Source organism: Heterodontus francisci, chromosome 26 (genome assembly GCF_036365525.1).
Source record: "Heterodontus francisci isolate sHetFra1 chromosome 26, sHetFra1.hap1, whole genome shotgun sequence".
NCBI classification, from domain to species: domain Eukaryota; kingdom Metazoa; phylum Chordata; class Chondrichthyes; order Heterodontiformes; family Heterodontidae; genus Heterodontus; species Heterodontus francisci.
In genome coordinates this window covers 45,489,892-45,516,781 of record NC_090396.1, presented here as the reverse complement: position 1 = coordinate 45,516,781, position 26,890 = coordinate 45,489,892, and the positions used below count along the sequence as shown (strand labels likewise).

At 45.0% G+C, this 26,890-nt stretch overlaps 1 protein-coding gene across 13 annotated transcripts in view; it reads right to left on the bottom strand.

The window, feature by feature from the left end:
• The window catches only part of rbfox3a (RNA binding fox-1 homolog 3a), a 1,511,127-nt gene that overhangs the window by 1,116,067 nt on the left and 368,170 nt on the right, over positions 1–26,890 (bottom strand). For all 13 annotated transcript variants that reach the window (XR_010977565.1, XR_010977567.1, XM_068058136.1 and 10 more), the window contains exon 2: positions 11,100–11,147. The gene's annotated coding sequence lies outside the window, so the exon portion shown is untranslated. The remainder of the gene's footprint in view (positions 1–11,099; positions 11,148–26,890) is intronic.

Below are 26,890 nucleotides of genomic sequence, written 5' to 3'. Positions count from 1 at the left end.
TACATATTAAAGAACTATATACAACTTTACTAAATTATGTTTAACTTCTCTGATGCCATGCTGCTTCTTCTCTTCAAGTCTCTCTTTCACGTGATACCTTATATCTTCATAGTGAGAGGTGTTACTCACACTGTCTCAGATATTAACCCTTTCAAACACTTATACAACAGACATCAACTTATCAGCCCTCTGCCAGTGAAACCAGTGTCTCAGGTAGCCGCGACGACAGAGGAGGTTCCGGCACCTGTGCAGGAGTCCTCAGCTTGACAGGGCCCTCCCAGCCTCAGACACCTTGAGGATTGCGCCTAGGCCATGGGGCAGTACGATCAGCAGCCTGCCTCCACTGCAGCTGGCAGAGAAGGGGGAGCACCACTTAGGAGTAAGTGTAAAAGACTTAAGAAAACACTTTAAATGCACTTGGCCTTGATGGTTGGTTGTTAAAGTTATGATTAATCAGTAATGTGCAAGTCTCCGTGTAATAAATGTTAAATGTTGCTTATGATGGTCTCAATGCAGTGACGGTGGCCATCCAGAAATGCAAGAGTGGGAAGTGTCGACCCAGTGGCTGGCTGGTGTTGACCATGGGTGTGTGCTCATCACCTGTACATGGCAGAAGCAACAAGTGCTAGTGGATGAGGGGGTCTGGCCTTACAGTGGAGGTGAGGGGCCTTTGTGTGCTTGGAGTTTGTATCTTTATTTGTCTTGATGACTGAAGTGGTAAGGGTCAGGAGAAACAAGTGAGAATAAGTCCCTCCCGAGCCTCCCTTGCACCTAAATTTTGGTTCCTTTCAAATGGCCTCTCATGCCTGTCAGCATGCTGCAGCTCCTCTTCGGCTTCCTCATCATCCTCCTCATCTGAGGATGCCTAGTGCTCCACTATGTCTTTGGCAGCCAGGGCCTTACCCCTCTGCAGTGCCAGGTTGTGCAAAGCACAGCAAATCACCACGATCCGGGACACCCTTGCTAATGCTTACTGAAGAGCGCCACCCAATCGATCCAGGCATCTGAATTGCATCTTGAGCAGACCAATAGTCTGCTTAATGCTCGCTCTGGTCATAGCATGGTTCACGTTGTAGCGTTCCTCTGCCTCAGTCCTTGGGTTCCTTACCAGTATCAGCAGCAATCTCGTCAGTGGGTAATCCTCATCGGCAAGTATCCATGCTTCCAGGCACGCTGGAGGAGGTGAAAGATGTGGCACCTGGGAGTGCCAGAGAATGTAAGCACCCAGGATAATGAGCACACACCTGCAGGATCCACTGGCGGTGGTCACAGACAAGCTGAGGGAGTGAAATCCATTCTGTTTGACGAAGGCTCTTGGCTGGCATGTGGGAGCCCTGATGGCCACATGTGTGCAGTCCATTAGGTCTTGCACCTCAGAGAATCCAGCTATGGTGCCAAAGCCTCTGGCTATCTCAGCCTGACTGTCAGCATCAGTTCTGAATTTGATGTACTGGTTGGCCCTCCTGGAGAAGGCATCAGTCACTACCTTGATGTAGTGGTGTATGGCTGATTGTGAGATGCTGCACATGTCTCCAGTAGGCCTCTGGAATGAGCCTGAGACAAAGAAATTCAGGGCCACTGTGACCTTGCGAGACACTGGCATCGGATGACCACCAATGCAATTGGAGCTTGCCTCCACCGCCATCATGGCGCACAAATCAGTCATGACCTCTTGGGACAGGTGCAGTCTTCGGCGACATTGCTGCTCTAACATCTAGAGGTAGCACATCCATTGATAAGCAAGGGGGTGAAAGGTTATCAGAGGTAGGTGGGAATGTGGAGTTGAGGTTACAATCAGATCAACCAACCATGATGTTACTGAATGGTGGAGCAGGCTCAAGGGGCCAAGTGGCCTACTCCTGCTCCTAATTTGTATGTTTATATGTTTGTTTGTATTGTATGTACACCTTGGCCATTGGGTACCCTTGTCTCCACACCAGTCTCTGCACCTGGTCCCCTCTGCGGTTTTCTGCCGCTTCGCTGTCATGAGGCTGCCCCTGCAGATGGCAAGCAGGTCACTGATGTCCATTTCCGTTTGCCAGCCCCCTTCCCCTCAGGTTCTCCTCCTTGCTGGAGGAACCTCCTTCAGTATTCCAAATCATGAGGGGTCTCGACACAGTAGAGAGAGAGAAATTGTTCACACTTGTGAAAGGATCGAGAACGAGAGGGCACAGATTTAAAGTATTTGGTAAGAGAATGAAAAGTGACATGAGGAAAACTTTTTCACGTAGCGAGTGGTCAAGGTCTGGAATGCGCTGCCTGAGAAAGTGGTGGAGGCAGGTTCAATTGAAGCATTCAAAAGGGAATTAGACCGTTATGTGAAAAGGAAGAATGTGCAGGGTTATGGGGAGGAGGCAGGGGAATGGAACTGAGTGAATTGCTCTTGCAGAGAGCCAGTGCGGACACGATGGGCCGAATGGCCTCCTTCTGCACTTTAATGATTCTGTGATTCTGGAATGCACGATCCCCATGGCACCTGGGCAATGCTGCTTTATGGCATAAGCAATGTCCCTTCCTGTTGTTGCAGAAAGGCCACCCAGTATTTCTCATATATAGGCCCCTGCCAGGAGGACTAACTGATAAAGAGGGCCTCGAGCCAATGCCTATATTTGCCCTTCTCCTTCTGTGCGCATAAATCAAAAGGCTTCAGTGAACATCTACCGAGTGCAGCAGATTCCTACAGCTGCTGCCCAGTTGCCACCCTTTAAATGTTGCCAAGACTCCGACCCCCCCGTGCGGCCTGTGCGCGTCCCGCAAAATTCTGAGGGGCACGTAGAATCAGTGTCGATTGCCTCCTCAACTATCTAAATTGGCTTTTAATTGCTCATTTGCAGATGGCGAGTGGAGCCCTTGGTAAAATCTCATGCTATTTTACGTTTCCTCCACCCCACTATAACTGTCTGTTTTGAACAGGTACAGTTCCAGTGATAGCAAAAGATTGTGGGGGTGGGGGAAACGGGTGGATGATTGGTGACTTAAACCACAGTTTGAAGGTGAACCAGCAATTGTACTCACTTCTCCTGACCTGGTTAGGTTATTAAATTGCTTCCTGCACTGCATCCAAGAATGGGGCACAATGCTCCTGCTCACCATCTCAGCCATCTCCAAACAGCCCTTCTTGGTGAGAGCCACAGGTTTTATCCTTCCATTGCTGGGCAAAAGTATGTCCCTCCTGCTCTTGACAGCACCCAGCAGTAATTCCAGGAATGCATCACTGCCGTTACTCTCCATGGATCCATCCTAAACACCTTCTAACTCCTCCGAATTCCATAGCCCCTTTAAATAGAACTGTGATCGCACTATGCAGGTGCACATCACACCTGCTGTGCAGTTTGGAGTTCAGAAACCCAGCAGCCAATATTTATAGCCCTCAATCAAGTGAAATCAGAGAACCTGATGCACTGGCTTTATTTCTAGGTTTTGCCCGTGCATTTCAACGCCCCACTTGAAAGCCGCCTTCACATTAATAGCGCAGCCAATGGCATCCATTTCTGCCACTTCCCTTTAAGTGTCTGCATCAGTTTAACTTCTACCTAAATCACAATTTTCAGTTGCTACCATTGGACTACCTCCCAGTACATATCCAAAACTGCACCTGAAGCTATGCTTAATTATGAGCTAACCACAGAAAATTAGGTGCAATCAACACAACACTTGGCGTATGATTTGCACCTGTTTCTAGCCATTCCTGACTAAATTGCACCCTTACTGGAAAATCTAATAATTCCTTTTTTATTATTCATTCATGGGATGCGGGTGTTGCTGGCTAAGCCAGCATTTATTGCCCATCCCTAATTGCCCTTGAGAAGGTGGTGGTGAGCTGCCTTCTTGAACCACAGTAGTCCTTGGCATATAGATACACCTACAGTGCTGTTAGGAAGGGAGTTCCAGGATTTTCAACCAGCGACAGTGAAGGAACGGCGATATAGTTCCAAGTCAGGATGGTGCGTGGCTTGAAGGGGAACTTGCAGGTGGTGGTGTACCCATGCAAGAGCTGCCCTTGTCCTTCTAGGTGGTCGAGGTCGCGAGTTTGGAAGGTGCTATTGAAGGAGCCTTGGTGAGCTGCTGCAGTGCATCTTGTAGATGATACACACTGTTGCCACTGTGCTTTGGTGATGGAGGGAGTGAAGGTTTAAGGTGGTGGATGGGGTGCCAATCAAGCAGGTTGCTTTGTCCTGGATAGTGTCGAGCTGCAGCATCCAGGCAAGTGGAGAGTATTCCATCACACTCCTGACTTGTGCCTTGTAGATGGTGGACGCGCTTTGGGGAATCAGGAGGTGAGTTACTCGCCGCAGGATTCTTAACCTCTGACCTGCTCTTGTAGCCACAGTACTTTTATGGCTACGCCAGTCCAGTTTCTGGTCAATGGTAACCCCCAGGACGTTGATAGTGGGGGATTCAGCGATCGTAATGCCATTGAATGTCAAGGGGAGATGGTTAGATTCTCTCTTGTTGGAGATGGTCATTGCCTGGCACTTGTGTGGTGCGAATGTTACTTGCCATTTATCAGCCCAAGCCTGGATATTGTCAAGGTCTTGCTACATTTCTACATAGACTGCATCAGTATCTGAGGAGTCGCAAATGGTACTCAACATTGTGCAATCATCAGCAAACATCCCCACTTCTGACCTTATGATTGAAGGAAGGTCATTGATGAAGCAGCTGAAGATGGTTGGGCCTAGGACACTACCCTGAGGAACTCCTGTAGTGATGTGCTGGAACTGAGATGATTGACCTCCAACAACTACAACCATCTTTCTTTGCGCTAAGTACGACTCCAACCAGCGGAGGGTTTTCCCCCGATTCCCATTGACCTCAGTTTTGCTAGGGCTCCTTGATGCCATACTCGGTCAAATGCTGCCTTGATGTCAAGGGCAGTCACTCTCACCTCACCTCTTGAGTTCAGCTTTTCTGTCCATGTTTAAATCAAGGCTGTAATGAGGTCAGGATCTGAGTGGCCCTGGCGGAACCCAAATTGATCAGGTTATTGCTAAGCAAGTGTCGCTTGATGGCACTGTCGATGACATCTTCCATCACTTTACTGATGATTGAGAGTAGATTGATAGGGTGGTAATTAGCTGGGTTGGACTTGTCCTGTTTTTTGTGTACAGGACACACCTGGGCAATTTTCCACATTGCCGGGTAGATGCCAGTGTTGTAGCTGTACTGGAACTTGGCTTGGGGCGCGGCAAGTTCTGGAGCACAGGTCTTCAGTACTATTGCCAGAATGTTGTCAGGGCCTTTGCAGTATCCAGTGCCTTCAATCGTTTCTTGATATCACGTGGAGTGAATCGAATTGGCTGAAGACTGGCATCTGTGATGCTGGGGACTTCAGGAGGAGGCCGAGATGGATCATCAACTCGGCACTTCCGGCTAAAGATTGTTGCAAATGCATCAGCCTTGTCTTTTGCACTGATGTGCTGGGCACTCCCATCATTGAGGATGGGATATTTGTGGAGCCACATCCTCTAATTAGTTGTTTAATTGTCCACCACCATTTACGACTGGATGTGGCAAGACTGCAGAGCATAGATCTGATCCGTTGGTTATGGGATTACTTAGTTCTGTCTATCGCATGCTGCTTACACTGTTTGACAGGCAGGTAGTCCTGGGTTGTAGCTTCACCAGATTGACATCTCATTTTAAGGTATGCTTGGTGCTGCTTCTGGCATGCCCTCCTGCACTCTTCATTGAACCAGGGTTGGTCCCCCGGCTTGATGGTGATGGTAGAGTGGGGAACATGTCAGGCCATGAGGTTATAGATTGTGGTTGAGTATAATTCTGCTGCTGCTGATGGCCCACAGCGCCTAATAAATGTCCAGTTTTGCATTGTTAGATCTGTTCAAAATCTATCCCATTTAGCACGGTGGTAGTGCCACACAACACAATGGAGGGTATTCTCAATGTAAAAACAGGACTTTGTCTCCCCAAGGACTGTGCGGTGGTCAGTCCTACCAATACTGTCATGGACAGATGCATCTGGGGCAGGCAGATTGGTGAGGATGAGGTCAAGTATATTTTTCCCTCACCACCTGCCGCAGACCCAGTCTTGCAGCTATGCCCTTTAGGACTCGACCAGCTCGGTCTGTAGTGGTACTACCAAGCCAGTCTTGGTGTTGGACATTGAAGTCCCCCATCCATACATTCTGTGCCCATGCCACCCTCAGTACTTCCTCCACATGGTGTTTAACATGGAGGAGTACTGATTCATTAGCTGAGCGGGGGAGGGGGTGGGGGGGCACAGGTGGTAATCAGCAGGAGGTTTCCTTGCCCATGTTTGACCTGATGCCATGAGACTTCAAGGGGTCTGGAATCGATTTTGAGGATCCCCCGGGCAATTTCCTCCTAACTGTATACTACTGTGCCGCCGGCTCTGCTGGGTCTGTCCTGCCGGTGGGACAGGACATACCCAGGGACAGTGATGGCAGTGTCTGGGACATTGTAAGGTATAATTCAGTGAGTATGACAATGTCAGGCTGTTGCTTGACTAGTCTGTAGGACAGCTCTCCCAACTTTGGCACAAGCCCCCAGATGTCAGTAAGGAGGATTTTGCAGGGTCGACAGGGCTGGGCTTGCTGTTGTCGTTTCTGGTGCCTAGGTCAATGCCAGGTGGTCGGTCCGGTTTCATCCCTTATTGACTTCATATGGTTAAATACAACTGAGTGGCCTACTAGGCCATTTCAAAGTCAAACACATTGCTGTGGGTGTGGAGTCACATGGAGGTCATACCAGGTAAGGACAGCAGATTTCCTTCCCTAAAGGACATTAGTGAACCAGATGTGTTTTTACAACAATCGACAATTGTTTCATGGTCATCATTAGACTAGCTTTTTAATTCCAGATTTTTTTCTTAATTGCATTCAAATTCTACCTTCTGCCATGGTGGGATTCGAACCCATGTCCCCAGAGCTATACCCTGGGTCTCTGGATTACTAGTCCAATGACAATACCACTAAATTTATACACGCAAGGTTCTTGGTGATTGGCTTATAGGTATATGTTTCGTTTCAATATACCCTATTGAATAGCCATGATGTTAAACTGAGGTTAGATGAGGAAAATGCCAACATTTGATTTGTGGGGGATGTGGACAGGAGTCTTACCTCTTGGAGGGCAAAGGTCAAGATGAATCGAAATTTAAATGGCCATACTGTACCAAAAAGGATTATTGTTGTCTTTTCGCCAATGATACAATTGCGAGCATCAGTAACTTCAACAATTGAGGGAAGCGAAAAGACATCAAAAAACTAACCACATGTATATTTAAATTCACTCGTCATTTATATAAACTGTCTATTTATGTTCCTTAAAACTGCTCATCCACATAAATGATCTATTCTGGTTTTCTCACCTACTCACCTTTGTTCTTGAAAGCTGTTTATCCTCACTCCCTATCCACCAATTAAGGATTAGTGTTTAGGTTTCACATATTTCAGCAGCACACAGATTTGAACTATTGTAAAGAGGAACTCAAATCATAGACTACCAAATGACACAGATTTATCTCCTCCCAACACTACTAAAATAAACAGGAACCAAAGAGTCTAAGTATTACCAGAGATCACAGGCATATGCATATCACTGGATGAAGAGGGATCAACTGATCCCTCGATGAAGGAGAATTAAATGAAGAGCAACACTGCAGACAGTCTGGGCTGACACAATTGGCAGACATATTAAATGCATATCACTTGTCTATTCTGTACAAGCATACCACCATTTCCTTACTCTTTTTTGAAAAGATGTAAGCAGATTTAAACCTAAAGCTGCTTACATCTTCTGGGGGGAAAAAGAGTAAAGGGCTCCACTTAAGTGGAAAAATAAGCAGTGCATGTATTCCATGAGTGATGTTAAAATAGCCAAGGATAAAGCCAAAAGAGAATTAAGAGTCTCAGCAGGCTCCACAAGTCTAACCAGTGCAGAACAGCAATCAACAAAGCCAATAAACTGTTGAACAACACAGCCACGATAGTAAAATACAGGTCAGAGGAAGCTGGGACCAAATTGTACAGTACTTTGGCCAGACAACATCTTTTGAGTACAGTGTACTGTTCCACTCTGAGACACAAGAGGGACTTTCAAGTTCTAGTGGCTGTGCAGAGAAGAACCACAAGGTTTACTCTCATAGTGTCAATGGTTTGTGTGATGAAGAATCATGAAGTCTTTAGACTGAAAGGAGGGGTCTGGGAGATGACCTTTTAGAATCATATAATATAGTTAAAGGAGTGAGAAAGATAAATCTGGAATATTATTTTCAATTAAATTTTGAGGATTGGACCAGAGGATGAAAATCCTGGAACTTTAAGAAAGCATTGGTTTGATGGTGGGGGTACTTTAGGATCTGTCTAGATGAATAAACTAAGGTGGACTGAATGTCCTTCTTCATCCAAAACAGTCTCTGTGATCCTAAAACCCACAGATTTATCATAGAATTAATCAGTGGTTTGATAATAATTCAGTATTTTATCAGAAATGTTACTTCGCAAGATATGAATATTTGATATATCGATCTGTGACATCTCATGAGATTTTATCCTCAAAGATTAAACCTAAAATGGCTTTCAAACGCAGACTCAAATGCGAGTAAAATCTGTCAGGACATTATTTCATTGTATTGCTATTTACCACAGCCTATCAGGTATTCGTAATAATTATCTGGTTAATATGTTAGCCTGTGAGATTAAGTATTGCATTCACTGAGAAGATCCTATCTCCTTAATGTCCCCTGAAACTGAGAAATATACTTTCTGATTCTATTACACTTGTTTTTAGACTATCTTTCAACTAGAATCATTAATATGTTTAGGTGTCAAGTATTTAGAAATGATCAGACATTTATATGATATAGATATATGATATACATGATATAGATATTTGAAACTGAAATTTGGACCAAGGGCCCAAATAGAATAGCTGTATAACATTTTCAGCTAATCTTCAAAACTATTCTCTGACAATACTGAAAAATAGCATCACCAATTAAATCCATGCCTCCTTGTGAACATCACAGCTTGGTGCACTCAGACACTGAAACTCATCCAATGTCCAAAAAGAGAAGCAATAATTTCAACCTTTATAACTATCACTTTGCCAGCTAAAGAAAGTACTAAATAACAATCTTAAAAAAAAAAGACAAACCATTGAATAGGATATATGGGTGGCTTTTTTGTTTCATATGGACCTCCATAAAGAACTCTCTGGGGTTGAACTGTGGTCCACAGGAGTCACAAGCACCCCACGCAGTGCACACCCCCCACCCCTGGCCCACCCTCCCCAGTGTAGCCCTCTCCAATCCTCCCTTCCAAAACTTACCCGATAACAGATGCTTTTTGAATAAAATCACAGTGAAGTAATGGATGCATTCCCTTTTAGGAAGGAATAGGAACTGGTGTTGGCATTATAGTAAAAGGAAAATACGCTTTCTATACAGAATATAGGTCCAAAAAACAGTCTTCAAATGTACATGGTTGAATGGTCTTCACTCAGTCTTGATCTCCTTAAGTTCTTTGGAGAATATTACAAGACTGCAACACATTGAAGGTTTTGAATTACAGTATAAACTACATGAGTAAAGGTTGAGTAGTTTCTAAATATCACCTAAACCCTTCAACATATTATATCGTTGACCCAGACCACTATGAATATTTTATTCAATGTGATAAAAAGAGACACCTTACCACAAGGCAATTTCTGTAGAAACCAAAGTAGTGAGAAATTTAGATGAAGAGCTGGAGATAAAGAGCAATAACTGACTGGAAAGAAAAACAAGAGCTGGGAGTAACTTCAGCACAATACTGCAAAAATGTTGGTCTCTCATCGTATTTTGGGGCCATAACTGTAATTGCATATGATTCATGCTAGAATATCAGACATATTTACTTTCCAGTTTTATCCTGAGCTTTAGCTACATTGTATATTGCGAAAAAACAAGCATTGATTAAGAGTTGTAAGTACAGATGCAAGTATATCAATATAGCCATGTACTAAATATGACTTAAAATTAGGCAATCAAATCTGAGCAAATTTAACCGAAAGAAAATCACAAAATCTTTATCAAACTTGACCAAAATGATTTTTCAACAACTGTGATAAATTTAGGCAATGAAAGATGGACCTTCTCTCTTTATACCTTCTCCTCCTAATAACTTGTTCCATAATTCTGAATAAATGAGCTATGAAACCCAGAAATTCCTATCCATTGCACATAGGAATTTATCATCTTTCCCTGTCTTAGTTCTAACTCAGAGAAATCCATTTATTCCAATCCTATACTATCAGAACTTATCTCTACCTTCTTATCTGTAATCGATTTGAATTCATCTCCACCTCTATTTCTGGCTTAAGCCCTCTCCATCTGAATCTATTCAATATCAAATCCATTGGATGAGAAATAATACAGGGGAAATAAATTCATCTGGATTCAGAGAGGAAGAGTTAAGCCCATGGTGCAACAGATATGAATAGAATTTCAATAAGCAGAAAACAGATTCATACAGAGTAAATGAAAATCTGAGGTGTAGCAGAGGTTAACCTTCTGAACTTGGTCAAGTATTGTCCTGCCTTTGATGTGTTCATTCCATTATCAGTCAACTCCCTATAAGAACAATCCACTTTATTCTCAGTCAGAATGACAATGTCAAACAGCAGCAGCAAATACTGTAAATAAAATCTCGTTTCCATAGAAACGGGTAAAAATAGATTAAGTAGCTCATCTCTGGCAAAGATGTATATTAGCGAATTAACACTATCCCTCTCCAAAACATTTACTTTATTATTCTTTTATAACCGCAAGTCATGAATAAAATTTGCTTTTGAACAAAATAATAAATCAAAATGCTGTGCTTTTGCAATAAAAGCAGTCAGTGATTTCCCTGGATGCAAATTAACCAGAACATGCTGTTTCAAACACAACAATATTGTTTGTGCCTCAGGATAGAACATAGATTTTCTTTTAAAAAGAACTATACTGTTTAATAGCCACATTGTTAACCATCACTGGCAAGTTCCCAATAACATTCCAACACACTGCCCGGAAAACTCCACATTCACACTGCGAGAGACAGATTTCCCATGTAAATATTTAGTATTAGCATACTCACAGCAGGATTGTCTTTGTCCACACTCTAGTTCCACTCTGTCTTACAGCCCTACAAATCAGAAGCACATCAGTGAGAAGGCTGCCTACGCATAAACATGCTCCTAAGAAAAAAAACCTTTGCTTATAGCAGTGTGAAAAAGAACACTTCTGTATGCTAAAATGTAATTACAGTCCATTACAGAGGGTACAATTACACATGTATCTAATTTACTACAATTATAATAACGTTTGCAAGACAAATACATTTTCCAACCTCAGTTAAATGATAATAATGATTAGCGTGTGATGTGTCAAGAGACCGCATCCCAGACCCCTTTCCCAATGAAAACATATCCCCCAAATCTCACCATCTCTAAATTAAAAGGTAACGTCCCAGTAGTACTAAAACGATTGGCGACATTTTCATTTTCCTCTCTGTGTTTTGTGTCTATTCCAGGCATATGTAGTCATTAATGGGCTGCTGTCAGTTCATCTGTGCTGAACACCACTGTCATACAAATCCACTTTTGCAATGATTTTCAGGTAAACTCTGAAATCTTTTGGGTTGTGCACATTCACAGTTGCTTTGAATCTCATGAAATTTTTAAGCATTGCCTTTTTATTAAAAAAGCAAATCTGAAGAATGAGAATCCAGGACAGCTTTCTTTATAAAAAAAAATCTACATGCAATCTGTCTCCTTAAACAAAGTATTCAAAATGTTTAATACTATACCTCAATTAAACCAATGAATTGAAGTGTAATATGATATGGAATTTGAGTTGATTAGAGTGGCAGCATGAGTTGAGGATAGACAAGTAGAGTCTGTTTATATTGTAGAAGAAAAGTGAATCTAGATTAAAGAAGCAAAACGAATTTTGAGCCCAAACCAATTGGGCCTGGATTAGATATGCAGAGCAAGTCTTGAAGGTTACGTTATACTGTGAATTTTACTGCTCTGTGAAGCAGTCATCCCTTCACAGTGATGGAAAAATGATAGTATAACTTTGAATTCAGGGCCTGCTTTGAATCTGAAATGCAATAGCATTACAGAGGCCATCTCACAAGGTTTTGGCTCAACATCACAGAGTTTAATAACCGTAGCACAGTGTCAAGCCTTGTTTCAAAGTGCTGAACATTTGTTAGACCAACTGATTACTCTCAAAACTAAAATATCAAAATATTTTGAGTGGCTAGAACAGTAGGATTTTCAGTCAGACAGCACATTGAAGGTTCGGTTGGCTGCAAAGCAATCTGAGATTAGTAGCTATAGTATTAGTACATCCTTAGTTCAACAAAGAATGGGTCTGGATCAGAGAAGAGGAATGAGTATGAGTTATAAAGTGGAATGAATCAAGATTAGAGAAGCAGAGTAGAACAGAGAAGTTTCAGTTAGAGAAACTATGTGAATAGAAATTTCAATGGAGTAAGTCTGATTTACAAAAGTAGAGAATCTCGATCTGAACAAAGTGCAGATTCAAATGAAGTGATCCCAGATTAGAAAATCAGAGTTAGTCTGGATTAGTGAATAAAAGTGAAGGGAGCTTTAATTGCTTTGGTTTGAATTGTTCAAATTGGGGTATCTTCAACACAGCTACTTTTTTATGTTACTTTTATTTTTAAAAAGCATATCATAATGGCAGAACAGAATTTGCCCCCTTAATTACAGATAATAAATGCTCAACTGAACAATCTAGATGTAATCTGTATCATAATTTGAAGAACACTTCTGCAACTGATGCCATGAATGCAACTTGATTTTGCGCATTGTTGGAACTTCAGACTAAGCTACAAGTGACCTGTGATCCACCTGACCATGTCCAGCAGCTTACATTTCACCATGAGCCTGTTTCTTTCAGGTCATTTCTAAATACTTTCGTAAACCCTCTGTAGAACTTGGGGCAACTGGGGAAGGAAAAGGGGATTATTCCTCTTGCATTTTATTCGTGCACAGTGTATCTTTTGTAATGCCTTAATAAATGTTACACCCATAGATTCTGTGTTTTTTCCCCATTTCGTATTTTTGCCTTTCCCATATATTCACTTTTTGTAGCATTTTATTTTTCCATCTAGCCTTTTTCATTTTTCATGCCAAATCACTTTGAGACATTTTGTCCTTCAATTTTCCTTCCTACCTTTGGTGCGTGTCCTACACTCAGTATCTTCACTAACAGCAGAGGCAAGATTCAGACGTTTCTAAAAGAGTATGAAATTGCAGGTGCAAGCATACGTTCTATAAAGTCTGACACAGTGTGCTGGAGAAATAAAGTGCTGTACCATGGCACTGAAAATGCAATCTCTTCAAACATAAAGAACGCAACCCACTTAAACATCTCCCAGCATTATTTTACATTAATATAGTATAATGTAAGATTTAATAGATGAGGGGCTGCTTCATGGAACCCTGTTGACTGCCATTTCATTCCATTCAAGTGTGCTGCTATCAGTTAAAGGAGATCCTTTCCCAGCATATCCGCCAGCAAGCACTGATTGTCACACTGTAATTCTGTGGACAGACCAGCAGAGAGCAATGTCTTTCTTTTCAAAATAATTCCAGTCAAATCTTCTCATGAGCACGAAAAATGACAGCAATGTGGCAATCAAATTCTAGCTAGTGAATGAGCTCTGCAAGGGTGTCAGTTTAACATCTGTTAGCAAAGACCTACAGAGGATCGCCATAAAACATTGTGAAGTACGAGCACTGTTGAGAAAATAAGGGGCCATGTACAATTTCCACTAAAATTACTTCCCTACAATTACCTTCTTCTCAAAACACCTCTGATATGAACCAGCTGCATGATCACTGGATAAAAAAATGCAATAAATAAGAGAAACAAATCTGTGGAATAATAAAGTGCTGAAGTTTAATGTTTGAGTTTCTGATGCAGTAAGACCCATCCTAGCAAAGTGAAAAAAATTTTAAAAATAGAATAATGCTGGAATTTTATTCAATGCCTTGTTTTTGTTCTTTTAGTGTTTTAGCTCTTGAGACATTTTAATTTAAAAAATGCTATTCAGTCTGCAATGTTGTTTCATACAGGGAGTCAAGACTAAGTGGACTCCGCAGATCAAGCAAGATTAGAGGCCCGTGTGTTTGTTTGTTGGGGGGTGGTTGGGGGAGGGGGGAAACATTAGATGTCAGAGGAGAGTTGAGGCTTGGGAGGTAGGGGTGAAAAGAATTAAACATCACTGGTAATACTAGGGTGAACACCTAGAAAATGCAGCCACATTACTGCAACCTCTTGACAGCAATTTGGTAAACCCAGGCAGAGCAGTACTGCCAAATGCCTCCTTCTGGGCTTCTCTTGGGGATGGGAAAAGGGATAGGAAAGGGTAAAGGAAGGAGGAGGAGGAAGAGGAAAATAAGGAGGAGAGAGGTAAGTGGTGGAAGGAGTGGGGAAGATGGTAAGGAAGGGCAGGAGAGAGTAAGGATGAGAGAAAATTGTTTAGACAAGGGGAGGAGGCAGGATTCCTTTTCATTCAGAAGGGTGGGTCCTTTATTTGGTTGGACTCCATTTGACTGAAAATTAATTCTGCAGAACCAGGGTAACAATGACTACAAATGAGAAGTTGCAGAATATAATGTGAGGGAGCAGTGAGGAAATCGGACAGAGTGCAGGGAGTGTTTCCATGGCAAGAAAAAGTATAGAGAATGCCAAGTAGCATGCAGGCAATGGAACTATTTGAGAGGTTGAGAACTATTGTTGCATCTGGAATTTAAATGCGTGAAAGTGGTACTATCTTCCTTCTTCCCTTTCTCAACAGTATGAAAATAGTTCTCATAATTAGACCTAATTACCCATGAACTAGAATCAGTACATTTTCTCTGCTCTCTCATAGGGATCACCAACGGCCTTATTTAGAGTCATAGAATTATACAACACAGAAACAGGCCCTTCGGCCCACTGTGTCCGTGCCGGCCATCAAGCCTATCTATTCTAATATCATTTTCCAGCATTTGGCCCGTAGCCTTGTATGCTATGGCGTTTCAAGTGCTCATCTAAATACTTCTTAAATGTTGTGAGGGTTCCTGCCTCTACCACCCCTTCAGGCAGTGTGTTCCAGATTCCAACCACCTTCTGGGTGAAAATGTTTTTCCTCAAATCTCCTCTAAACCTCCTGCCCCTTACCTTAAATTTATGCCCCCTGTTTATTGACACCTCCGCTAAGGGAAAATGTTTCTTCCTATCTACCCTATTTATGCCCCTCATAATTTTGTACACCTCAATCAGGTCCCCCCTCTGCTCGAAGGAAAATAATCAAAGTCTCTCATCATAGCTGAAATGCTCCAGCCTAGGCAACATCTTGGTGAATCTCCTCTGCACCCTCTCCATTTCAATCTGTTGCTGGTCATATTTGAGACTTGTGCTATGTCATCACTTTCCCTTTGAAATGGTGAATATAGCCATGCAGCCAGGAGGTTACTTATTAAAGCAACTGAAATTTTGTTTATAAATAAAATAAAATACATTCTCTTCGTTTTGTAATCATACTCGTTCATTCTGGTACCAATACATTACCCAATTTTGAAAACACTTAAGCATCTCGAGCAAAGTTTTGAAGTGCTCCTTTCACATACATGTGGTTCAGATTGTTATCCAGAAATTACATTTGCTGATATTATTGAGAAGATACTTAACACACTTGCATGTTATCCCTCTAGTCTGCTAGTTTAGTGTTGTTGGTGATCCATTTAAAAAGAGCAAGTTACTGCTTGCATTAAAATAGCGCCCAGAGGAATCACAGGACACGGGAGGTCCCTTGGTGGCAGGGATTGGTGATAATGAACCCGTAATACAAAACGCAGAATGTAGCTGTCATTAAATAGCGTGAATCTGGCAAATGATCTGACTAATTGACCAAATATGAAAAGTGCTATCACGATAAATGGCAGCAACTGTAAAGGGAAATAAAATGTTGAGACATAAATAGATCTGTAGAATATATGGATGAGATATGGATTAAATCTAAAACAAGTCAGTTTCTCAGCTCAAAACCAGTTAATGGGTCAAGCAGATATGTTTAAAATATGGCAAAAGAGAACTGGGTAGAAAGGTGAGTTAGACACTGGTACCTGGGTTCAAATCAAATCCAATCAAATGGGATGTAAGTCTACTCTGTCTGCTGGTTGTGGTAGCTTGAGAAATCTCAATCCAGCTCCTAGTATGCATGCACCCACAGAGCAGTACTATTCCTAATTTGGCATTAAATACTAATCTTACTCGCAGATGCTGCAGGAAATCTGGCATGGAAAATTATCATGTTGGAGCAGTAGGGGCTGGTCTGTGTTCGGGGACTGAGGCAAGCTGTTGGGCCAGAATATCATGGGCTTTATTCTGCATTTGTGCAAAAGCTGACCGAGAAGTGTTTAATGCTGACACAAATTCCTGAAATAGAAGGGTTCCATGTCCCAGCATTAACGCCTTCACCTTGATGAGCATAAGAAAAGGGGTCTTGCCTCCTGCTCCGATCCACTGTCAGTTCACAGATTGATAAGCATTGGCAACCGAAACCCCTCGAACTGTATCGTTAATATTCTCAATTGCTGTAAATGTAAAACTGTAATTGACATGACAATTGTGAAACGGAAGGGTTGGGAAGAAACTCATGACAGTATTGAAGGAAACTGATCTCCCTTGCAATGTTTGTATTTTTTGGTGCTGTTTGGAAACTGTTTGGCAATGTAATTTTTACAGATTTTTATGAATAAAGTATATTTTGGAAATAAAAAAAAAATAAAAAAAAAAGAATGGGCCTCAGGAACCTGAAGGAAGAAGATGGCTCGGTAACGTCTTCGCAGTCCGACATACTAAGGATCAGCAAATCCTTTTATGCTGGGCTGTATGACGCGAAGCCCACAGACAGCAGAGCCTCCCAGTCCTTCCTATCATCTATCACAGAGGTCCTAGATGACAGCAGGAGGGAGAGACTGGACAAGCCGCTAACTCTGGACGAGCTGACAAAGGCCGTCGAGTCTTTCGAGACGAGTAAAACCCCCGGGAGCGACGGCTTACCGGTCGAGTTGTACTCGGCCCTGTGGGACTGGGTCGGCCCGGACCTGCTGGATGTATACGAGAGTATGCTCCTGGCCGGCAGCATGTCAGAGTCCATGAGAAAAGGCATCATCACCCTCATTTACAAGCAGAAGGGGGAGAGGGCAGAAATCAGAAATTGGCGGCCCATCTCACTGCTTAATGTTGATTACAAGATTCTGTCCAAAGTCATAGCCAGTCGAGTCAAGTCTGTTCTGGAGTTGGTGATTCACCCCAATCAGACCTGTACTGTACCCGCCAGGAAGATCTCTGATAGTCTCGCGCTACTCAGGGATACGATCGCCTACGTACGGGACAGGAGGGTGGACACCTGCCTCATCAGCCTGGACCAGGAGAAGGCTTTTGACAGGATATCGCACACCTACATGATGGACGTGCTTTCCAAAATGGGGTTTGGGGAGGGAATCTGCAATTGGATCCAACTGCTCTACACAAACATCAGTAGCGCAGTCTCAATCAACGGGTGGGAATCGGAAAGTTTCCCGATCAAATCTGGAGTCAGACAGGGCTGTCCTCTATCCCCGGTCTTGTTTGTTTGCTGTATTGAACCCTTTGCTGAGTCTATTAGGAAGGATGCGAGCATAAGAGGGGTGACAATCCCAGGCAGCGGAGGCACTCAGGTCAAAACCTCCCTGTACATGGATGACGACGCCGTCTTCTGCTCGGATCCGCTGTCCGTGCGCAGACTGATGAGCATCTGCGACCAGTTCGAACTGGCCTCGGGAGCCAAAGTTAACCACGGCAAGAGCGAGGCCATGTTCTTTGGGAACTGGGCTGACCGATCCTTTGTCCCCTTCACCGTCAGGTCAGATTACCTGAAGGTGCTGGGGATATGGTTCGGAAGGGCCGGGGCGTGCACCAAAACGTGGGAGGAGCGAGTAGCCAAGGTACGACAAAATTTGGGCATGTGGGGGCAGCGATCTCTCTCCATTGTGGGTAAGAACCTGGTCATCAGGTGCGAGGCGCTCACGTTGTTACTCTACGTGGCGCAGGTCTGGCCCATACCCCACTCCTGCGCCGTGGCAGTCACCCGAGCCATTTTCCGCTTCGTCTGGGGATGTAAAATGGACCGGGTCCGGAGGGACACGATGTTCAAATCTCTGGACAAGGGCGGGAAAAATGTACCCAACGTGGCCCTCATCCTGATGACCACCTTCGTGTGCGGCTGCATCAAGCTGTGTGTAGATCCCCAGTACGCAAACTCCAAGTGTCACTACGTGCTGAGGTTCTATCTGTCCCCGGTGTTGCGAAGGATGGGCCTGGTCACATTGCCGCGGAACGCTCCGTGCAGTTGGGCGGTGCCGTACCACCTATCCTTCGTGGAGCAGTTTCTGCGGGAAAACACCTTTGACCACCGGTCCATCAGGCAGTGGTCTGCACGGAATGTCCTCAAGGCCCTACGGGAAAAGGAAACAGTGGATCCTGTCGGATGGTTCCCCGAGCAGACCGTCAAAGTCATTTGGCGGAATGCCTCATCACCAGAACTTTCAAACAAGCACCAAGACGTAGCTTGGCTGGTGGTGAGAAGGGCCCTCCCCGTCAGATCCTTCATGCACACCCGAAGTCTCGCCCCCTCCGCACAGTGCCCCCGCGTTGGCTGTGGTGGGGAAGAGACGGTCGCCCACCTCCTCCTGGAATGTGCCTTTGCAAAGCAGGTGTGGAAAGAGATGCAGTGGTTTTTGTCAAGGTTCATCCCAAGCAGCTCTGTAACACAGGAGTCTGTGCTCTACGGGCTGTTCCCAGGGACACACACCGAGACAAACATCAACTGCTGCTGGAGGACTATCAATTCGGTGAAAGACGCCCTTTGGTCTGCCCGAAACTTGCTGGTCTTCCAGCGCAAAGAGTTGTCCACCACCGAATGTTGCAGACTGGCACATTCCAAGGTCCAGGACTACGTGCTGAGGGACGCACTAAAGCTTGGGGCAGCCGCAGCAAAGGCTCAATGGGGAAAGACCACAGTGTAAGGTTCCCCCACCAAGCTGGACTGAGGGGCTGGATCCATGGGAAGCCCCTCGAACTGTATCGTTAATATTCTCAATTGCTGTAAATGTAAAACTGTAATTGACATGACAATTGTGAAACAGAAGGGTTGGGAAGAAACTCATGACAGTATTGAAGGAAACTGATCTCCCTTGCAATGTTTGTATTTTTTGGTGCTGTTTGGAAACTGTTTGGCGATGTAATTTTTACAGATTTTTATGAATAAAGTATATTTTGGAAAAAAAAAGAATGGGCCTCAGGAACCAAAGTATATCACGGCAAGAGTGAAACTATGTTCTTTAGGAACTGGGCCAACTGATGCTTTGTCCCCCTTCACCATCAGGTCAGACTACCTGAAGGTACTGGGGATAAAGTTTGGAGGCGCTGGGGCATATGGCAAAAACTGGAAGGATCGAGTAGCCATGGTGAAACAGAAACTGGGCATGTGGGAGCGGTGCTCCCTCTCCATTACGGATAAGCAATTCATCAGGTGCTCTCGGTGTTGCTGTACGTGGCGCATGTCTGGTTCATACCCCACTCCTGTGCCATGGCGGTCACCCGAGCCATCTTTCACTTTATCTGGAGATTGAAAATGGACCATGTCTGCAGGGACACGATGTTCAAACCTCTGGATATAGGGGGAAAAAACGTACCCAATGCCGTCCTCATCCAGATGACCACCTTTGTGTGTGGCTGCATCAAGCTGTGCATAAACCCTTGGTATGGAAACACCAAGGGTTGAATTTTACCAGCCCCCCAGCATCGAGGGGGCGTGGTGGGTGCGGCCCGTAGAATACATGTTGGAGCTGTCCGCCACAACCCCTGGCACCAACAAGGCCCTGCCACATTTTACCGGCGGCGCCGAGGCCTCGGTACAGATCGCCGGTGCCTTCATTTACATATTAAAATCAATGGAAATAAATTTACATCAACTTACCTTGCCCAGCGGCTGTCCCACGCCGATATTTTGGCCACCAAATGGAAGTCCCGCATCTTTGGAACTCCATTCGGAGTTCTGAGCATGACACTGGTGGCGAGAGGGGAGCAGAGAAAGCTTCAGATCACGAAGGGTGTAGGAGCGGGGAAAACCACTCCGATTAGTTGTAGGGAAGGTGGGAAGGGGTGGAGGGTCAAATGTTCTGAAGGTGGACGGTTAAAGTTCGTTATTTGAAAAATTGGTTTTCCGGGGGGTAGAGGTAATTTTATTTATCGAGACCTCTTTGGGGAGTGGGAGAGGGGATGCAAAGTTTGAATAAAATTTTATTTCAAAGATTTGTGAGGTGGGACCTTTAAACAATTAAATTTACATGAAGGGCTTGAAGCCCTTTAAAAATGGTGCCGGTGCCTGCGCGGTGGCACTGGACGCCATTGCTGGGAATGGCACGGCCGCCCCCTCTATGTCATCGGGGCGTCCGCTCCGCTCCCTCCGTTTAAATGAGTCCCCGCACGAAATAAAGCGGGGGCTCAGCGACGGCGCATCCGTGAGAGCGGACCGCCAAGATGAAAGCGCAGTGCCACAAAATGCGGTGCACTCATAAAATTCAGCCCCAAGTGTCACTACGTTCTGAGGTTCTATCTGTCCCCACTGTTATGAAGGATGGGTATGGCCACGTTGCCACGGAACGCTCCATTCAGTTGGACCGTGCCTCAGGAAAAAGTTTGTACAGAAAAACACCTTTGACTGTAAGTCCATCAGGCAGTGGTCCACACGTAACGTCCTTAAGTCTGCGGGAAAAGGAGATGGTGGATCCTGTTGGATGGTTGCCCTTGCAGACTGTCAAACTCATTTGGCAGAATGCCTCATCACTAGAACTTTCAAACAAGCACCGAAACATAGCTTGGCTGGTGGCAAGGGCCCTCCCAGTCAGATCTTTCACACATGCTCAGAGTCTCAACGTCTCTGCATGCTGCCCTTGAGGCGGCTGCAGTGGGGAAGAGACGGTCGTCCACTTTCTTCTGGAATGTGCCTTTGCAAAGCAGGTCTGGAAAGAGATGAAGTGGTTTTTGTCAAGGTTCATCATGAGCAGTTCCATAACACAGGACTCAGTGCTCTACTGGCTGTTCCCAGTGACGCAAACCAAGATAAACATCAACTTGGTGAAGGAAGCACTTTGGTCTGCCTGAAACTTGCTGGTCTTCCAGTGCAAAGAGCTGTCAATGACCTGCCTGTTGCGGACTGGCACATTCCAAGGTCCAGGACTATGTGCTGAGGGACGCACTAAAGCTTGGGACAGCCGCCGCAAAGGCTCAATGGGGAAAGGCCACCATGTAAGGCCCTCCTGCCATAGTATACCAAGGGGATGGAAACCATGTAAAACCCCTTGGGCTGTATGCACCAGAGTATGTTTGATGTGTAATGTAAATGTGTATTATAAATATAACTTGTAATAGCAAGTTTAGTGAGTCACCTCACGTATTCTACTGAATGAAACTGATCTGTATTTCATTTTATGTAATGTCAAATTTGAACTATTCTGAAATGTAGTTTTACAAATTTTATGAATAAAGTGTTTTGGAGGGGGGGAGGGGCCATGAGGATCATGTGATTTAATGCATTGGCTATGGCACTCACCTATGCATTTTGAAATTCACAGTTGGCATAGGGAAGCATTTTTAACTAGCTTTTCTGGGCCTGTGTCAGCTCCAAAGGCTGGAATCCCAGGCAGGTGCAAGGGGAAGCGGAAAGCTGATTGATCAGCTGGTACAGGTCCAGATCGTGCCTGCTTCAGGAGAGGACTATCAAGGGTGGATGGAAAGAGACACAGCAATCAGCAGTACATAATAATGTGAGGATGTTTGATTATCCACCAACTTCTATTATCCTCCAAGGGGAATCTCCTCTATTATGACAGATAATCACTGCACATTACATGATGAATGTGGTCTCAATAAATTGCTGTGGCATTGCAGCACATTCCTCAAACCTCATGTACAATTTCCCGATTTGGGCAGAAAATAGGAAGGATGCAGGTTTAGCAAGAAAGGTAAAAGTCAGATGAAAGGAACCTGTTCAAGTTCCGAAAATGAAATAGTGAGCTAGAGGGACAGTACATTTTGCTCAGTTCCCACCTTATGTTTTAAAAACTAATGAAATCCGAAAGGAGAATATACTGACTTATGAATCGAACTTATTGTGGCATAAACAAAATACAGACAGAAAACAGCAGAAAAGTTTGAAGCCTTTCTCAATAGAGAAACAGACTAGAAATTCCACTCTTTTTCATTATCCCTTATCTGTCACTGTGCTGTCATACTCCATTCACTCAACTATTTTTCTTTAAAATAATATTGCAGTGAAGAACATTGTAGCATTGCTTTTTGCTTCAGTTAATAAGCCGAGTGCCATATGATTACAGTGTTCCATGATGCTGGGGTGCTGATTTCCCAGCTGATAGAGCTCTTCCATGGGGTCAGATACCACCAAAATAATCTACCAGAGATGGAGGTCTGACTTCAGGGCTTCTGTACCAGTAAGAAACAAACATTCAGAAAAAGCTTTCTTGGACTATTATTTTACTCAATTAAATTGTGACTATTTGAAGTGAGTATTCACTTAGATTTCCCTTATCCTTCAACACACAATAATGAGAGCTTTGCACTTGAAGCACCTGGACTCTTCTTTCTCCATTTACTGGTTAAAGTACTACTGATAAGATTTTGGTAAGTCTTTTTATGAGTGCTGACAAACTTATTGTAATAAACACATGCATCATAATTGCTGTATACAGCAACTTGACAGATTCTGAACTCATATCTTTAGTTTGTTATCTGTACACTTGCATTTACTGAAATGATTTCGACTGCATTCAAGTCACTACTTCCATAAAAGGGTTTAAATAATCCCTGAAACTTCACCCATTGGGATATTTGCCCTGGTATGCTAAACATTCCTTCTCCATATTCGAATAACAGTGCAGTGAGGTGCAGCAGGGGAAGAAACCGTGATCAGTGGCCTTTGATTCTGTTCCAGGTAGGTTTTGAGTAAAATGGCTGTAACCAATTCTAGAGCTTCAGGCCAGGGAGTGCATAACACTGTTCGGGTGTTGGTGAAGAATAATGAAGGAGGTGCACCTGTTGACCATACCTTCTTCATAAAGAAAATCCTTATAGAGTGCTGTGGATTCCAAGCTGCAGACATCTTCTGCCTGCAGGACTTCCCCAGCAGTGGATATTTTGATGTGATATTCAAGAACGTGGCGGGATTTTTAAAAATTCATTCATGGGATGTGGGCGTCGCTGGCCAGGCCAGCATTTATTGCCCATCCCTAATTGCTCTTGAGAAGGTGGTGGTGAGCTGCCTTCTTGAACTGTTGCAGTCCATTTGGGGTAGGTACACCCACAGTGCTGTTAGGAAGGGAGTTCCAGGATTTTGACCCAGCAACAGTGAAGGAACGGGGATATAGTTCCAAGTCAGGATGGTGTGTGACTTGGAGGGGAATTTGCAGGTGGTGGTGTTCCCATGCATTTGCTGCCCTTGTCCTTCTACTTGGTGGAGGTCGTGGGTTTGGAAGGTGCTGTCTAAGTAGCCTTGGTGCATTGCTGCAGTTCCTGATACATCAAGTTCCTGAAGGTGTTCAAGGAGAAGCGAAACCAGGTGCCGCTGTTGATCCTCACAGTGAAGCTGCTCTTCAAGCTGCCCTCACAACACAACCAGGTGGTGACAATTCACCTCGAAAACCCCCATGTTCCTGTCGTGGATGTACTCACCGTCCTCGCCAGGTATGTCGAGGTGGCCAACAGCAACACTGATGTCAAGGACCCATTTGGGATTTGGACCAGCAAGCGGAAGGTCAAGGTGACCTTGAAGTTCGATGCCAACGGAGCCATCGTCCATCCTCCCTCCAGCTTTGCTATCGGGGAATGTCGAGGCTTCTTGGTCTATGCGATGTAGCCCAGAGTTTGTCGCACCTGCGGCAAATCTGGCCTTGTGGCTGCTAACTGCAGCACAGTCGTCTGCAAGAACTGCAAGAAGGAAGGCAATCAGACCAAGGACTGTAAGCAGAGTAAGTGCTGCAACCTGTGCGGTGAGGCAGGCCACCTCTACAAAATCTGCCCCAAAGGCTGCCTTAGTTATGCTCAGGCGGCAAGGTCCAAGAACGGTGAATGTGTCTGGTGCTGGGAAGGAGACAAACAACCCTTCCGCAGCGAGGAAAGTCTACCTGAGAAGGAGAAGAAAGGGGAGGCAGCTGCAACCAGTTACCAAACCGGGCTTGGAAACTCCTCCTCTGCAGACAGAATCAATGGAGGAGGAGTCAGCAGATGGACAAACTGGTCAGAGGCAAGTGGTACAAAGGAAAACCACAATGGAAAAAGCTCCAAAAACAGAACAGGCCACCACCTAAACAAGTGGCAAGAGGAGGTGCCATCTGAGACAGCCAATGGCAGCTCCTCCTCATTGAATGAGGAAGGGCCGGAACGACTGCACCTGCAAAAGAAGTGAACGAACTCAAAGGAGCTGGAAGATAAAGCCCCCCCAGCTCCAGGGCACTGGAAGCTGTGATGGCCCAGCATGCGCCAAACCCAAAGCTCCGAACCCAGCGACATACCCAGCGCACCCCAGCTCCGGGACACCAAGAGCAAAGAAGCATCGGGCGCACTCCAGCTCTGGGAAGCCTACAAGACCCCCCACGAGTGTGAAACAGCTTGCGTACACTATGGGTATGCAGGAACATACCCAAGGACTGGGGCTAGCAAGGATAACTGGTGTGAGAAGCAACAACTAACTTTAAAATGGATATAAAGATTGCTTCGATTAACGTGCGTAGTGTTAAATTCACTGCGCGATCTGTTTCAACCTTGGACTACCTCGCCAAGGTCAAAGCCAACCTGCTGTTTCTGCAGGAGTGTGGAATACCACACCTCAGCACCTACAGGCAATGGTCGCAATGGTGGTCCCACGGGCCATCGATCTGGTCAGGGGGTAATGATTCCCATTACTCCGGCCTGGGTATTCTGCTGCGGGGAGGTAACTTCACCATCTCCGAAGTTAAGGAGGTGGTAGGCGGCCACATCCTCGTAGTAGATGTAATGTACAGCAATGCTCAGCTCCCGTTGATTAATGTGTAAGCCCTGACTCAATGCAGCGAGCGACTGACGGTCCTCCAGCAGCTCCCAGTGTTGCTGGCAACATCCAGACCGGTCATTCTAGGTGGTGATGTCAACTGCATCATTAACACAGGGACGACAGCAAACTGGACACTACGTCCAGATTCCTGATGGAAACAGTAAAAGATGCCAAGCTGCACGACGTCTTCAGCAACCCTGCAGACAGAGTGCAGCGTAGATACACCTGGTCAAGATCGGACGGGTTTGCCCGTTCCAGGTTTGCCTTCCTGTTTGTGTCCCGTGCTGTCACGGTCAGATCCATCGACGTCAAGCCAGTGTTCTTCTCTGACCACTGCCTCTTACTGGCCAACTGTCACTTACAGGGTGACCAGCGGGTTGGCAGAGGGACATGGAAGCTCAATGTTACACTGCTAACCCCAGAGAACGTTGAGGAACTCAAAAGGGATTACAACGGTTGGGGGATCATGAAACCCCTCTTTGAGTCTCCAGTTCACTGGTGGGAGGCGATCAAGGAGAATATCAAGAGGTTCTTTATCCTCAAAGGTGTTCAGAGGGCGAGAGAGAGACAGTGAGAAATGTCCCAACTCCAGAAAAGAATGTAAAATCTGCTCTGGCTGCAGTCGATGGGGGTCGAGGTCAAGGAGGATCTCCAAGAGGTGAAGAGCCAGCAGGCCTCGCTCTTTGCCATGGAGGCCTCCAAGATCATCTTCCGGTCCAGAGTCTGCTCCATTGAGCAGGATGAGACGTGCTCACGCTTCTTCTTCCAAAAGTTACACAGAGAGAGCTCTGTTATCAGCAGCCTGAAGGAAGAGGATGGCTCGGAAACGTCTTCACAGTCCGACATACTAAGGATCAGCAAATCCTTTTATGCTGGGCTGTACGACGTGAAGCCCACGGACAGCACGTCTTCCCAGTCCTTCCTGTCATCTATCATAGAGGTCTTAGATGACAGAATGAGGGTGAGACTGGACAAATCGCTAACTCTGGATGAGTTGACAAAGGCCGTCAGGTCCTTCGAGACGAGTAAAACTCCCAGAAGCGACGGCTTACCGGTTGAGTTGTATTCGGCCCTGTGGGACTGGGTCAGCCCAGACCTGCTGGAAGTATACGAGAGTATTCTTATGGCCGGCAGCATGTCAGAATCCATGAGGAAAGGCATCATCACCCTCATCTACAAGTGGAAGGGGGAAGAGGGCGGAAATCAAAAATTGGCAGCACATCACATTGCTTATTGTTGACTACAAGATTCTGACCAAAGTCAGCGCCAGTTGGGTCACGTCTGCTCTGGAGTTGGTGATTCACCCTGACCACATCTGTACTGTACCCGGCAGGAAGACCTCTGATAGTCTTGCGCTACTCAGGGATACGATCGCCTATGTATGGGACAGGAGGGTGGACACCTGCCTCATCAGCCTGGACCAGGAAAAGGCTTTTGACAGGATATCGCACACCTACATGATGGATGTGCTCTCCAAAATGGTATTTAGGGAGGGAATCTGCAATTGGATCAAACTGCTTGACACAAACATCAATAGCGCAGTCTCGATCAATGGGTGGGAATCAGAAAGTTTCCCGATCCATTCTGGAGTCAGACAGGGCTGTCCTCTCTCCCCTGTCTTGTTTGTTTGCTATATGGAACCTTTTGTTGAGTCCATGAGGAAGGATGTGGGCATAAGAGGGGTGACAATCCCAGGCAACGGAGGCACTCAGGTC